This window comes from Acanthopagrus latus, chromosome 18, assembly GCF_904848185.1.
Source record: "Acanthopagrus latus isolate v.2019 chromosome 18, fAcaLat1.1, whole genome shotgun sequence".
Classification (NCBI taxonomy): domain Eukaryota; kingdom Metazoa; phylum Chordata; class Actinopteri; order Spariformes; family Sparidae; genus Acanthopagrus; species Acanthopagrus latus.
In genome coordinates, this window is record NC_051056.1 from 22,670,525 (window position 1) to 22,686,422 (window position 15,898).

A 15,898-nucleotide genomic window follows, 5' to 3' on the forward strand; every position below is an offset into this window, starting at 1 on the left:
TTTTTAGAGCCAATTTTGCTTTAACGCCGCTCTCCCAGCAGACCTCTCAAGGTCATACTGTTCCGCGACAGAATAACAAATATGGAAGAGGATGTTCCCTTCAGTATTAAAAAAAATGTGTGTACGGAAACTTAAACGGCGGAAAAATGTCTACTCAAGTTTTGATCAAGGCCGTCGTTACCTGTCACAGGTTGTTGGCTTTGTCAGGGCGCTCTGCTGCTCGTGAAATAAAAGCCAGCTCAGCAGCTGCGCGTGTTATTAGTTTAGCAGCCAGGCTGGAGATGACGCTGCCATGAAAGGGTTACTGCAGCTCTGCCGCTGTGTGGCTCAGTTCAGCAGTGCTAACAGATTCCCGGGCTGACTTTGAGCCAACTCTGTAAAAGTTGGAGGCTCTTTAGTTAAAAGGCAGGCTCTGTCCTCCGAGTGAAGATGCTACGGAGAGCCTTGAAGCTGATAATTAAAAGTGCATCCGACTGAGGCAAGAAAGTCGACAGTCATTAAGGTGAGAGGTTCAGCCTTATTGAGCAGTCTACAGAGGGACTGAGACCCGGCCGTAGCTGGCACCCCATTACAGAGACGGCTGGTTATGAGCCACGAGTGCACACCAGCAGCACAAGATCCTTAAATCACTCGAGTCCCTCGCATTAATTTCACAATGCTAAACTTGTAATGCAATTTAGTGCAAATGTCAAACTGGGAGAGGCGCGTTAGCCCGCAGCAGACCCGGTTTGCACAGAATGAGACACTGACCCCCTAACAGAGGTATTACCACATTTACTGCTCTTCTTTTCGTGAGTGCTCAGCCATTTTTCCTCATAAACCTCTGTTTGTCACGATCCTGTCATTTCAGATTCATCTTATTTGTGTTTCACGTCTTTTCTTGTTTGTTTTTTTTCTTTTTTTTGCGGTGGCTTTAGCTCTGTTCTCCCTCCCGTGTTCCTGTTCTCCTCCACACCTGTCCTCCATCAGTCTCGTCAGCTCCTTTCTCTGCTCTCTGGTTTTGCTCCTCTCATTCCCCTCACCTGTGTTTCTCCACCTCTCTCTCCACCTGCACTGCACATCAGTGCACCCCCCCCCGTTGGTTCAGCCTGTAATTAAGTCCAGTCTTTTGTTTTTTTTTCAGACTTTGCAGAGTCGTCTGTTCCGTTTTGTCGTCCAGCTGTTTCGTTAACCCGTTCCTGGAATGAAGTCCTGTCATTGATACGATTCTTTTTTTGCGTTTGCATCCACCTTCTTAGCTCCAAGGGGACACCACAGTTCCAAAGGTGGCGGGGGGGGGCTTTGTAGGGTCGTAGTCAGTCGTGTTAAGGTGACTCGTCAAAGTGGCCAACAATCTGATTTCACGACACTGCAGTACATTAACTCAAGTACAAGTGCAAACTGGAGGTGCTGGAACTTTTGTCTCCCCCGGGTGGCAGTCAGGTTTCTCTTCTGCGAGCTCTGTGTCATCAACCCCCGTCCTCAGTTCTGTAAATTTAACGAAACAGTGCACGTTTAAAAACCTCCAGTATAATACTGAATACAGGGACCTTTTTTTCTTAAAGGGTTCAGGCTTAATGAGCAACGTGTGAAGTTGTACGGCAGTGGATGGAATATAAAAGACTTTCATTAGGATGTAAAAGTTTTCATATTACAGCTTTTAGTTGAGCAGTTTCCGTTTTTATAGAACAGTGTGTATATTTTACTCCACTACATTCGTCCCATAGCTTGAGTTGATTTTTCATAGTGCAGTTTCTCAAACCCTGCCATTCCAGTAAAAACTGTTTCTCTCCAAATCTGACGAGTCTGTGTTCCTCCGTGGGTTAGAGAAAGTCCTCTGACTCATTAAGCTCAATAAACAATTAAAAAACCCTCTCGGATTAGTTGATAACAGGGCTGTTACTCAGAGCTCGTGAAGACTGAGACGCTACAAAAATGTGAATATTATTAGAATATGATGCATTGCTGTAGATTGATTAGAACAGTATATAATGTGGAGGCTGTGGCTCAGGGGTAGAGCTAGTGTCTTGTTATTGGAAGGTCGCTGGTCCGATTCCCTTGGTCTGCATGTCGAAGTGTCCTTGAGCAGGATTCTGAACCCTAAACTGCTCCTGATGTGCTGGTCGGCACCTTGCATCGCAGCCACCGCCAATACATGTCAATGTCAATACAAAGTAGTTACATTATCTCAACCTTAAAGCAACATTATGCAGAAATTGGCATTTTGTGCAACTTGTCCCCCAACACCACTGTTGTCAATACAGATCCCAGGTCTGTCACAGTTTCTCAGACATGATGTAGGTGCAAACTACAAACAAAACTCATCACATCATGACAATGTTATGTGTTGAAAACGTGTATGTTTACGTAATCGTGTGTGTAAAGCTGTGATCCTACCCTCTCACTGACGTTATATCATACAGAAACAAGTGGCAGAGACGCCATTCACTTCGTTACAAGACACTGAACCATCAACGTGATTTAGAAGTTGTTATTTTAGGGTAAAAAAAAGTCACATAATGTTGCAAAATGCAAAATATGAATTGATAAAGCAGTGATAATAATAGCAAAACACTGCTTTATTGAGATGTGAATATTTCACTGTAGTACTGAATACTTTTATGTTTGACACTTGATTTTTGTTAATTATTAGAATACATATATAGTTTTAATCAAGTAAGGTTTCGAAATACTAGTAGTAGAATATTTCCACAGTGTAGTATCGGTACTTTTAGTTGAAGGATCCAAATACTTCTTTCACCGCTGACTAGAGAGCATTGTTAGTTTCCGGGCAAGACGGGAGGAAACGTCTCGTACTTCAAGCATTTTGTCCCTTTAAAGAAACTGGGACCCACACAGCAGCAGAAAGATACAGTCCACTTCCACCTGCTGTTTGTAGATGCAACACAGTCTGATAAAGTCTGTGAATCCAGGAGGTGGTATAAACTGTAGGGGAACGCAGTTATTGAACACAATGACTGGATTAAAAAACCCCAAAAAACGTAGCCCATGATAGTGTTTTTTAATGGCGGGGGTTTTAAAGAAGTCCTGTTGATTGCTTTCCTCATGCTGGTGGAAAAAAAACGCTGACGGGCCGACGTGCATACAAACGTTTGTATTCCGCTGCGAGTGAGGTCATAGCAGGAAACGCGGCGGGGATGTGTGAGTTTCCCTGGCGATACAAAGTGACTCCTGTGTGTTGTGGTGTAGCTGATAATGAGCAGAGATCTGTGTGTGTGTGTGTGTGTGTGTGTGTGTGTGTGCGCGCGCTGAGCTAATTTTGGAAGAGGCAACCAACGCCCTCTCTCATAAAATGGTCGCCTCAAGACTTGAAAAAGTTTTCGTTTCTCCTCAGCAGACTTCCCACCAGAACTATTTACAGCGTCTCTTTTGTGTGACGCCAAACAACGAGGCAGCGATCTGGCATGTGAAGCTGCTGGTGAAACTAATCTTGAGGGAATATTGATAATGTTTGTGGCTTTGTTTTGGCATGCTCTGCTCCATCAAAGCCTTGACAGTTAATTTACTCTCTTTATTTTGGAAATGAATGAGATGACCGAGCACGGCGTCGGCCTCTGTTTCGGGCAGGATAATTGAATATAGTGAACCGGTCATCACTCTTGTCCTTTTTGTTTTATTTGAGCCAAACAGTGTCAGCGGCTGTTCAAAACTCATTAGCCTGTGGATATTGCGCCACTGACATTTATCTGCGTGCGATACCCCCCTTTCAGCATATTAATGGTTGATTTGTGGCGGCCGAGAGAAAAGGTAGACGTTTTAATTTGATCAAGATGGATAGGACGTTGGCGGGTGTTTGTCGGGGTATTAAGTGGGTTTGCGAACCAGAAAGTTGTCACCTTCAGCCCCGACGACCTGCTAGAATAATGCGGGCAGGGGAAAAGCGAAGGGAAGGCTTACATTGAGGTGCATTTGTGAGGTCTGTGCAGTACAGTAGAGGACTGTGGTTGCACTGGGTGGATCCCAGTGGCCACCAGCAGGAAGCTGTGGTTGTGGGTAAAGAGTTAACAAGAGTCAAAATGGAAATAAATATACTGTATAACACACAATCAGGGATGTAAAAATGCTTACAATATTGTAAATTCAGTTAGGTCTGTCCACCTCCCACAATGGACTTTTTAAATACACCTGACTGGACTTGGATGATAAATGCTGATGTGCCCACAGGATCGGGGTCAAAGAGACCTAATTCTCCAACACCCTCTTGAGATTTTATGGTGACGTCTTATCTGTTTGCCAGAACCAGTTTGTGGGTCTTGAAAGAGGCTCTTTTATCCACATCAAAGGCCCGTTGCTCCCCCGACACATGTTGCCCACACAAGGGTAGCTTTATTTTCTCTCAATAATCGGCAGCTAATGTGCAAAAAAAAAAAAAAAAAAAAACAGATCCATTTTTCTGAAACTAATTTGGCGCTCTCCTTTTGAAGCGGCGCTTCTGCCCGTCTGCCAGTGAAATTGGAGTTGTAACCTGTGGACAAATGACTGAAAAACACAAAGCAAGACGAAAAGTTGTTTGTTCCCGGCTCAGTTATTGCATCTGTGCTTTTAACCACATGGAATCCCTTCACGTTTTGACCCACGCTGCACCTTTAATTATCACAATCACCCACTTATGTCAATCAGAGTTTTTCAGCAGACAGAGTGGCAGAAGCAGATACATCAACAAGCTGAAATGAGACGTCTGGATTTGAACAGGGTAATCGCAGCAAGGTAAAAATCCCTGTTTTCTCTCCAGGGGACCTGGGCAGCATTCCTGAGGTTGAATATTTTTCTCTCTGTGTCCTGCTGATTGTCTGCCTTTTATGACCCCCCCACAGGAAAAGAATTGCAGACTGATACCACACATTTTTGTAACAGCTTAAAAATAAAGTGAAAGAGGAAGAGAAACGCAGGTGGAAGAAGGGAGTGGTGAACGAGTGAGGACAGCATGTTGTAATTCTTTTCACGGGCCGATGACAGACCTGTTTCCAAGTTACAGCCAGTATTTTTCCTGTTAAGCAAGCGGGACCTCTTTGGCATCACCAGCCCTGTTAATGTATGAATGTGCTGACCCCGGGTTTTCACTGCCCCACCTGTTTCTATTCAGAGGCTCCAAATGTTCCACTCGGAGTAAAGAGCTTCCTTTTGTATCAGCACTGTAAAAAAATGAAAGGATACGTCCACATTATAGATTGTTAGTGAACAGCGACACCAGCAAGGGGTGGGCGGCGGGGGGGGGGGGGGGGGCATGGCTACCCTGATACAAACTTTTACTTTAGGTGGGACAGAAAAGTATGTATGCATCACCAGCCTGTCACTTTTGAAAATCCATCATTGTGTCAAGACCGACCCCTTACCCAGACTGGTTTTGGCCAGTGCCCCCTTCTGGTCACCCACACATCATACATCTGGGGTGCCATTGTTAGATGTAACCAATCTATCCATTACGACCATTTCCTGTGTTCTTTTTGCAGTTGCTGTGGGTGTTTAGGAGTTGAGGGCATTGCTACTAGCTTTTCTGTCCAACTCTGACTCAGAGAATGTTGGTGTAAGTCTGCAGCCTTTTTCAGGCTGCCTTCTCCTCCCTTCCACTATCTGTATATTACAGTTTTCAGTATTCCCGTCGCTACAGGAAACAACAACCTCCAAGCTAGCAACCTACACGGTGAAATTGGCAAGTAACTACGAATGTAAACAAGTTAGCAGCGCTAACATTATCATAGTGGCCCCATATTACTGATCCATAGTATGATCCTGGAGGACAGTGCCCAGTTCAGGGACCCCAGAATGACTTCTCTGCTCTTTGCCGATGATGTGGTTCTGTATCATCAGGCTATGACCTCCAGCATGCACTGGGTCAGTTTGCAGCCACATGCAAAGCATTTGAGTTAGGAGTGAGCACCTCCAAGTCTAAGGTCATGGATGTCTGCTGGAAGAGCAGCGGATTGCTCCAGTAATCTGGGCGATGTACGGGACCTCTATGGTGACAAGGAAGTTGAGTCAGAATGCAAAGCCTTCAATTTACAGTCTGCCTTCCCTCCCTAACCAGTGTTCATGAGCTTTGGGTAATGACCAAAAGAAACAAACAGAAGAAATTAATTTCCTCTGCGGAGTGGCAGGGCTCACCCTGAGAGAAAGGGCAAGGAGTTCAGATATCCGGAGGGAGCTCGGAGGAAAGCTGCTGCTTTTTCATATCAACAAATTATAAGGATGCCTCCTTAGTGCCCTTTGGATGATTTTCCTGGCACATCCAACTGTAAGAAGACCCTGGGGTAGAGCCAGAACACACTAGAGGAATTATATATCTCACCACATTTTGGGATGTCTAAGGATCCCCCAGGAGGAGCTAGAAGACATTGCTGGGAAGAAGGACGTTGCATACCTTCCTTAGACTGCTGCCACTGCAACCTCACCACAGATAAAATGTGGAAAATGGATGGAAGTCATGAATCTGTGATGCATTACAGGATGTAGTTAATGTAATGTTATGTAAGATATGAATCATGGTATAGGTTGTGTAGTGGAGAGGATTTCTCATAAATAATTGTTTATCTTGTCAAAGAACCAAGCCATTTAATCTGGGCCTAATGCTGGTGTGGCTGAGATGGCAGTGTCTGATTGGTGCATGGTGATGTAACTAGGCCTCTGATTTCATTTCACATTTCATCTGCCTTTATCTGTTTTCGTCATCTTCCAAAATGCCCTTCTTCAGCTCCCACAGAATGACCTTGACCAATGATTGGTCTAAATATAACTCCTTGATACATATATGCTCCTGAAAATCCTGGCATCAGTGATCACAGGCATTCCCCTATTAAAACTTTTCTTCTGGTCTGTCGAGGGAGGGGGTGATGGGGTTTTTCCTCGCATCAGCACAGGTGCATATTGGCTGCTCTGCAAAGGGCCTGAAACGTTACTGTTGACTCGTAATTGAAAAGTGTTCCAACCGACTCTCCAGAAAAAAAACTTTTGCAAAATACCTTTCTGCAAACTTGCAGGTGAGTTAAAACTTTGCGGGTCTTTAGGTCAAATTAAATGTTTCTCTTTTGTCACAACTCTGTGCTCTAGCTCTGGTTTGGTTTAGGCACAAAACCGCTTGCCACTGGTCACTTGATCACCTTATTTTGACATTAGACCATTTTCAAAGGACATCGGTCACAATTCTCTGATCACAACTGGACTATATGCTGTCACCAAGTAAAAAAGTCATGAAACACTAAAAGATACTGTATTCCTCTAATCCATGCCATCTGTGCAACACTTTAAGATTCGTCGTTCAGTGCTGGATGATTGCGTTTGCTTTTTATGGTGGCTAATTGATGTTACAGCTGAAATAGACCATTAGCTGTGATCATTATCTATCAGAATGAGTAATTTGTGCTGGCATGGACGCTAATCTAGAGAAAATGAGTGCAGCTCGAATGATGACTATTTATCATATAGAAAACTTATATGTCTGTACACAAAACACATAAAATAAAACACTTTGAAAAAATATTGTTAGAATGAATTAACAGTTGAATACACACAAGAGATGCATATTGTATATTTGAATGTATTTTTCTTCATTGCTATTCAAATTGGCTCCCTCTCACAGTAAGTAAGTCTCTGCGGATGTTTAAGTAAAGAGAAAGTGGGTAAAATGGATCCGAATTAAAAGGTTGTGCCTTTCTTTCTGTTTCTCCGGTGGCGTCTTCCTTACTTGGCATTCAGAGGAGATCAAAACTTGTTGCACCACCTTGTCGCAGGCCACTGACAGGCCCATTCCCCTCTCATCGTCTCTTATTAGGCAGTGATTACGGCGAATTGTGGCACGTAGATGCACATCAGTGATCAAGAGACAGTGACGGTGGACGACAGCAGGAAGGGGGGGAGATTGGCAGCGTGCAGCCACTGTGTCCATAATTAACCGTGGGTTTGTGAGCACACCTCATGCAAATTGGTTAATATTCTAAATAATGGGCCATTCTGAAAATTAATTAATGCTTTGAGAGTGATTTATAACCATAATTCGTTACTCAGTGTGCGGCAAATAAACCTAATTGTAAAACGTGAATTAAGCGATCACACGAGTGTGCTCAGTTTGTTGTTAGAATAGCCTGTAACTGTGCTGCTCATTATTTCAGTGCCACGGAGACCGTAAAATCAATTCAGAACTCAGCATGATGAGACATACATCATAAATAACATGTTTTAACAAAGCAGACATATTTTTTATAAACCAGACAGGTGACTGCTGTTGGTTTTGTCACGTTGCCTTTGAGTTTTTGTTTTTTCAAACTGTATTCAGGCTGTTGAGGTTTTAGAAAAATGCAGATTACATCAACAATTTCACAGGATCCAAATGATGTCCAACCAGCCAAGAATCTGATTTGCACAGGCAGAAAAAAGGCTCAAGTGTAGCAAACATTTTCTACATTTTTTTTTTTCTTTCTTTTTTTTGTCGAAGACCACAAAATCCCCCGGTACTCAGGTATTAAGCTTTAGAATCTGGAGGTATTTTCAACGCAGCTGCTCGGCACAGTCTCCTTTGCCAAGTCCTCCTCTCCTGACGGTCGCGGATGACTCACTGGAATCCCTCCTGAACCGGGCTGGGGAACAATAGCTTATTAGGAACCAAATGACGGGCCATGTGTTCTGTTCGCTCAGATTATTTAACGCAGACGGAAAAGTAGCTCTGCACCTGGCCGGCCCTCCGGTAAACAATGCACTGATTGTCCACGGAGGGGCTTCTTTCTGTCGACTGCCTCCTGTTGCCTCTGTGTGGCTGCCTTCTGGTGACAATATTTAATGTCTGAGGCTGAATCTCACATGAGTCGCTGTCATTCATAATAGAAAATCTAATATATTCTGTGAAACGGTGTACGATTCCCATTAGATTTTTGGAAATGGAAGTGCCGACGGTTTCTTTTGCTGCTTGTGGTGTCACACGTGTCTGACATGCGAAGCAGCTGAACTGCTTGTTTAGATGAAAGGTTGGTTTCTTTCTTTCTTTTCAACAGCTAGTTGTCACCGATGTTGAATCCTGAAGTGTGGACTGCTGATCCCTTGTTTAAAGATTTATATACCAGTTTAATACTGAGTCTGTGTGGCTAGAGCCTGGATTACCAATCAAAAGCCTCTTTCGCACCGAATTTTCAAGGTTGGACTATTGCACCATCTGTATTTCAAAGTTACAGAGGCAGATTTTGGGGACAACGTTAGCAACCCTTACAAGACCAAACAACAGTAATGTGGCAGCAGTCTGTCTTCAGCAACTTTTCAGAAAACGGTGATATGTGACACGATTTCGAGAAAAAACAGTTTTTGTCGCCTTCCACAATTTTGTTGCTGTCATTACTATGGTTGGTAACTGATATAAAACGTAAAATCAGCTAATCTAATGTGGAAAAGTTAGCAACCCCCCAGTCAGCCAGACAGGGCCAGCTATTCACTGAGTGTCATCATGTGACGCAATTACAAGCAAAAAAAACGTGTATTTAGCACTTTCCTCAATCACAACACAACATATCCATGTGATTCTAAACAGTTGCTGAGACACTTATGGGTAATTTTTTTGGAAACAGGGTGGAAACCTCAACGCGTGATGTGTGTGTGCTTTCCCAACTCTTTTGGGTTCATCGCGGCGCCGTGGCAGAATATCCGTCTGAAAAGCGCCGGAGCAGACCGCTAAGTGAACACAGAGAAACGTGGTGTGAGAAAGATTGTATAAACAAGGAGGCGACTGACTGTGAGAGTGCTCTCATCTTAAATTGGAGGCAAACAATAATGCGGGAGGTCTTTTTATGAATGACTGGTTCTCAGATAGTAACGTGACAAAATATGTTGTTTTGTCTCCATAGGCTTGGCTGTTATTTATGGAATCCCCAACCACTCGAATCAACAATATAACACTAAACGCTTGTGTGTTTGTGTGTGTGTGTGTGTGTGTGTGTGTGTGTGTGTGTGTGTGTGTGTGTGTGTTTGTGCGCGCAGCATGTGCATCTGTCGCGGACTGTTGCGAGTCATCGCTGCAGCCTACTGTGAAATTATTGTCTGTTTTCGGTCTCAAACACGGGGTTTCACGGTAATCTGACTTGTTTTCTCATTACCTCGCCCCTCCAACCCCGAACCCCCTTCCCCTTCTGCGTCTCTTTCGGCTCATTATATGTCGTCTGGTTGGTTTTTCGGCTCACTTGATCCTCATCCTTCTCCCTCATATGTCTCCATCCTTCTCTCTCTCTCTCTCTCGCTGTCTCCTTCTCCAGCCCATCGTTGTCCACAGTGGTGCTGCTCGCTGCTAACTAGGCTGCCTCCAAGCCCACAGGTACGTCCCCTCCTCCTCCTCCTCCTCCTCCTCCTCCTCCTCTTCCACTCCGTGCTCTATTTTTAAACTCCACTCTGCAGGATCCTTCCTCACCGTTCTTCCCTTCTCCAACCCCAACTTGCATCTCCGTCAGCACCTCTCTACCATCCCGGCCAACTGGTGGGAGACCAGAGACCAATACTTCTTTATTAATTTATGCCCATGCTTGGTTTTCTTTTTTTTTTTCTCTCTCTCTCTCTCTTGTTGAAGAAGTGCTGCCTCAAAAGAATTTTGACTATCTATGGGACGTGAGTGGCAAGGCTCACTGTGCTTTGTTTCAACGGATGCTAGTTTCAGCTCTTTTTTTAGATTATATTATAGGTGTCGATGTATAAATAAGGAAGGATGTGTAAAACAACAGGATGAATTAGAAGGGAGAGGATAAGACGGCTGAGGATGGTGATTACGGCTCAAACCCACAATGATTAAAGCAAATGTAATGCATCAAAATCTGCTGAGACTCAAGTTACTGGCTGACACTGACATGTGTAATCAGTGAATACCCTCATTCCCATCTAAAACGGTTTGCTTTGTTAAGCTGCCACCTTGCCTCACACGGAGCCTGGTGGCTGCCTCAGCACCCCCCAGTCCGGGCAGAAACGTAATGCACTTGTTGGACCGTTTAGGTCCGGAGCCCCGTCAGCCTCTTGTCTTTAAAGGCTGCTCGACTGGCTTTTCCCTCGTGCACATCCTCCTGACAACAGCTTACAGCACACAACCTCCTCCAGTTGATGAATACCACGCTCTCGAGGCTCCCCGTGTCTATGTGGAGAGAGTCTGTTGACTTTCCTGAATACAGACGGGGCGGGTGTGCAGGTCTCTCATGTAAACAGTTGTTTATGTTTACGATACTGTGAAGAAGAGCTTCTAATGGATTTAACTGTTAGCGTAGCACTAGTACCTAGAGTTTTACTTAGTAATGTCTCATTGTAGAGACGTCAGTATATGATTTACTTGAAAAGAATAAGATACTTTTTGCAAAAAAATGGGTCAAAAGAGCGAGAATCCAGAGAAGAGACTTTATTACCATCGCAAATAGGATGTCTCCCAGGTGGTTCGTATTTTGCCTCATCCCATCATTAAGAGATCCTGCAATAGATATGATATTAGTTAAAGGTGCAATATGTAACAATTGCCTACCTCACTCCAATCAAAGTAGCATTTTACATGATACCCACTACCGGCTGTAAGCCGGTTAGCTCAGCTAGCTGTGCAGGCAAAAATCAAGACTGGGAGCTCAGAGTTGCATTACGAGACAGGTCAGACCGGGGCTAACTGGTTAGCATGCTAAGTTTATCATAAAACTGTCCACAGCACAATACATAGACAGCTTTGATATAACATCAAACCTGTTCTTCACATTCTGATGATAATTTAAGGTAATTTTTTGAAAATGTTTTTAATCCTAATTCCCATGTATTGTGCCTTTAATTCATGCATTGATTCTCAGTGATGCGCTTTCTATTCAGCGGTTGCCACATTTAGGCTTGTAAGACTTAACGGAGGACAAAAGACACACACACACACACACACACACACACACACACACACACACACACACAAAAAACAATCTATTTTACTTAATGAGGGGTTTGGTTCCCATGGATACACTGTTTGTCTTTGATGTGAAGCATTTACATCTAATATGAACTTGATCAAGGTTGTCTTTGATACAAAAGGGAGGAGGGACAGAGAGGGGGGAAAAAACTGGATAAAAAGGTTTGATTGAGGCACATTTAAATGTCATTGAAGCCAGGCTCCCGCCTATTGGCAAGCATTGTTTGCTTTTAACGATGGCCTCTCAGGAACAGATTACACTTTAAATACCTGCTGACTTAAACGATGCATTTCCATTTTTCCTGTTATGTGATACTGACAATGGGGGGCGGCAATGACTGAGATAAACAACACTTTGTCAGCCTTAACCACATGGTCTGACTCCGTAATGACCCTCGTCTGTGTTCCCAGACGTGGCATTTAGGGCTAAGGACGGACCTGCCTCGAAGCGTTCCTCCCTGATTTTCCCATGCAGAACGTGCGCAGGTAGACGGCCACGAGAGAATCCATTTGTCAAACTCACAGTCCTTCACGGCTATAGACAGCCGCTGTCAATGGGAGGGTTTTGAGTTATTATGTGCCTCACCAAAAGAAGCATGCAGCCTGTTTTTAGAGAGAGAGAGAGGCAGTTTATACACACAAGCACTCACACGCACGCACACATTCATTTTCTCCTTCTTCCAGCCTGCCTCCTGTCGAGGCACATCACGCAATTTCCAAGTCCTCGGTCTTTGCCTGTCAAGGAGGCGCACTCTGCAGCAGATGCAATAGGCCAAGCAGCGGCCTGCTGAGATAATGTACACAGTAACCCTGCCAGAGTTGTGATGTTCCATGCAGCAACGAGTGTCGGCTTTGAATGCATCTCAGTGCACGTCCATGCTTTAGCATAGTGTTTACAGCAGCTTTCAGATTTTTATAAATTGCTCTTTCATGTCATACAAACATGCCCGACATATTTTTTGGCTCATAATTTTGTCTTTGGTCACTGCTAGAATAGGTTTTACATGTGTTGATGTTAAGAAGAAAATCATGCCATCCCCCATCCGTCTGAAACACTGTTTTAGCGCCTGTCTCTTTAAGGCCCCCTCCTCCCAAATACCCAGTCTGCTCTGATTGGTTGGCTCAAACATGCCAGACCCTGCACTTCTAACAGCAGCAGCTGTGCTTCATCAATTCTCTCTTGCCAAACTAGCCAAATAAATGAACAATTATGCAAATGTGTGACACGGTGACATGGTGTGATGTCACAAAGTCGCAGCTCCTGATGGGGCGTTTGAGGAGAAGTGTTTTCTGTGGGAGAGAGGAGCTTTTGTTGGTCTGGACTTAGACCTTTTTGACTTTCCGGATTTTTTACATGCCCAAGAAGGAGCACAACAGGTCACCTTTAATGATTTTTTAATTGATTTGTCTTGGGCATGTTTTAGGTGCAGGAGGCACAAGTAGTTGCAACAGCAGGAGCTTTGTAAACTGGATCTCCTCTATTAGCCACGAGGGTCTTTCCATCTCTCATCTTTCTGCTCCACTTCTGCTTCTCCCTTCCCTTCTTTTTCCTCTGATGTCTGTTTCTCACTCATCTTCATTTACTCCCTCTGTTATGGGGTTGGCAAAAACATAAATAGATTATTCATACTAGAGAGGCAAGGGTGGGTTTTCTTGTCTGGCCCTTTTTCTCTTTCCCACTCATCGCATTTCATTTCCCTTCCTCTCCCCCTTGCCTCATCCCTTCCTCCCTCCTCTGGCGTATGCCTCCTGACAGCCGAGCTACCCTGCAAGCCCGCCTTGGCCAGGTATAGGATCAGATGAAAGGTTTTGCAGCCAGAGCTCTCTCTTTCAAAGATGCCTTCTGCTGCATCCCCACTCTCCATGGGCACTCGGTTGTCCCTGCCAGGCAGATGGAGAGAAAGAGGGCACGGGAAGGAGACTGAGGGAGGGAAGTAAGAGAAGGAGAGTGAAGGAAGAGACAAACAGCCATGGAAAAGTAAAGAGCGGGATCTTGAGGCGTGTCTTACTCCAGATCCGGAAGTTGCACCTGGCACTCTGTAGGATGATCAAAGCGGCTCAGCTTCCAGGTGAGTGCAGCCAAGGGGAAGAGCTGAGCCCCTGCCTCCAGTTTGAAGCTTTCTCTTTCAGTCAGTCTGGAGGCTGCCACGGGACATGGGGGAGTTTTTTTGAAAGGGGTTCCTGACATGTTTTCATCATCCGATGTCTGGGAGTCACACTGAGGTCTGACTTTAGTTGAAGAAGAAACATCTTGTGCCTTCAACAAAAATCCATTGAACTTTATCCCCTCAAGGTAAAATTTAAATGGCTTGTTTAGCCTCGCTGGCCATTCAAAGTCAGAACTGATGTCCTCATTTTCAGTCTGGATTTTGTCTTATTGGTTTTGCACCAGTGTGAGCGAGCTGCTCCCCTCGCATCCAAACATTTTACACATTACATAACATTTGATGTTAAGATGTTTCACATGCATGTTGGGGATTGATTGGATCTATTCTAAATTCCCAATCAATATGACGTGCTGAGTCCGCTACTTAAAATGATATTGGCTTGCCACAAAAAGAAATATGTCTTGCCAGTGCATAGTGGCGGAGCTCCAGGGCTACCATTTCATTTCCACTCAAAATAGTCTCTGCTGCCTCAGCTCCCAAACTGTTTTACAAGCCGTTACTCGACCAAATCAAAACACATCGTCTCGCTTACAATTCCAAACAGCCATTTATTAGCTTCTGTCAGAGGAGACATTGCCTCGGATATAATTGAAAACTTTAAGCGTAAAGAGATATTGTGTGCGCCACCCAAGAGCAAACGATTGGTTTCCTTAAAACAACCATCCTCGATAGCGTTCTCCCCTGTGATTGGAAGGGAGGACGGGCAAGGCTGTACGGTGTACCTGCATAAATCTTATCTGAAGACAAGCTAGATAATGCACCATAGGCCTGAGCGGAGAGATTTAGCCTCTCGATGCTGCGGTGACAGGAGATACTGAGGGGAGGCAGTGCGGGCAGTAAAACAACTGACAGTTGGTCATTACGAAAGACGCAGGTGGGCAAAAAAATCAATCACGCCGAGACCGGCCCAGACTCTGACAGATGCCTGACGTCTGCTTGATGAAGAACTCTGCTGTTCCTCTGAGTGATGAGGAGGTGGAGGAGGAGGAGGAGAGGGGAATGAAAGGGGGAAGACGGGCGAGGGGAATTAGAACCGAGTTGGACGATAAGCAAGAGGAAGAGCTGCACAGGAGGAGGTGCGAGGACAGTAATGAACCACCGCATCAGAGAATCAGCAGGAAAGAACTCAAAGGGTGCTGGTTATGTTAATGAACAGATTCTGGGGAAAAGTGGAGGAAACAGGAGGAGGTCAGCATTTCATAAAGCGGAAGGGGGAAAGGAGATGAAGATAAAAGAGAAAATGAGAGAGGGCAGCTCGGAACAAGGCTGGAGAACATTTTTGCCCACACCTGATGTCAAGCTGTCACTTGATGTGGCTACAGTTACCCTAACAGCACTTTAACAACACCGCAAGCAGGTTTTAGAGCCGGGGCCACAGTCCCTGTTTTGACAACACCTTTATAGGCTATTTCATGGTGTCTGCTCAAACTCTATGAGAAAATATCTCAAGTGTGAAATGCCACCGCATTACCAGCCCACACCCAATAACTGGGAGCACTTGATTTAATTTTTCGTGTCGATTTCCTACTCATTTAAAAATGTAAATATCAGGGGAAATTTTCTGCTTTGGGGCGCTGCGTCTGAGCTGTACACTAAATGTAGTTCTAAAGGTCGGCCGAAGTCCGATGAGAATAGTTTCTAACAAGCTCCGCTGCTGCTGCTGCAGTAGTTTTCTAGTGAGATTCCAGTGAAATTGGGCCTAACTGGGATCAAACTGCATTTATTTTATCATTCATACACAGCTTTGTCTGCTCAACTAGACTAGTTTATGGCTTATGAGTGAAATGAGTCAGCAAGCAGTGATATTATTATGTTTTGGTCAACCAAGTCTCATCAATCTGCATAGAAATAA

The 15,898-nt window shown here is 44.5% G+C and overlaps 1 protein-coding gene across 2 annotated transcripts in view; it reads left to right on the top strand.

The window, feature by feature from the left end:
* The window catches only part of mid2 (midline 2), a 165,681-nt gene that overhangs the window by 29,874 nt on the left and 119,909 nt on the right, over positions 1-15,898 (top strand). The window contains exon 2 of one of the 2 annotated variants that reach the window (XM_037076635.1): positions 10,224-10,282. The exons of the other annotated variant lie outside the window; for it this stretch is intronic. The gene's annotated coding sequence lies outside the window, so the exon portion shown is untranslated. The remainder of the gene's footprint in view (positions 1-10,223; positions 10,283-15,898) is intronic. 2 annotated transcript variants of the gene reach the window in all.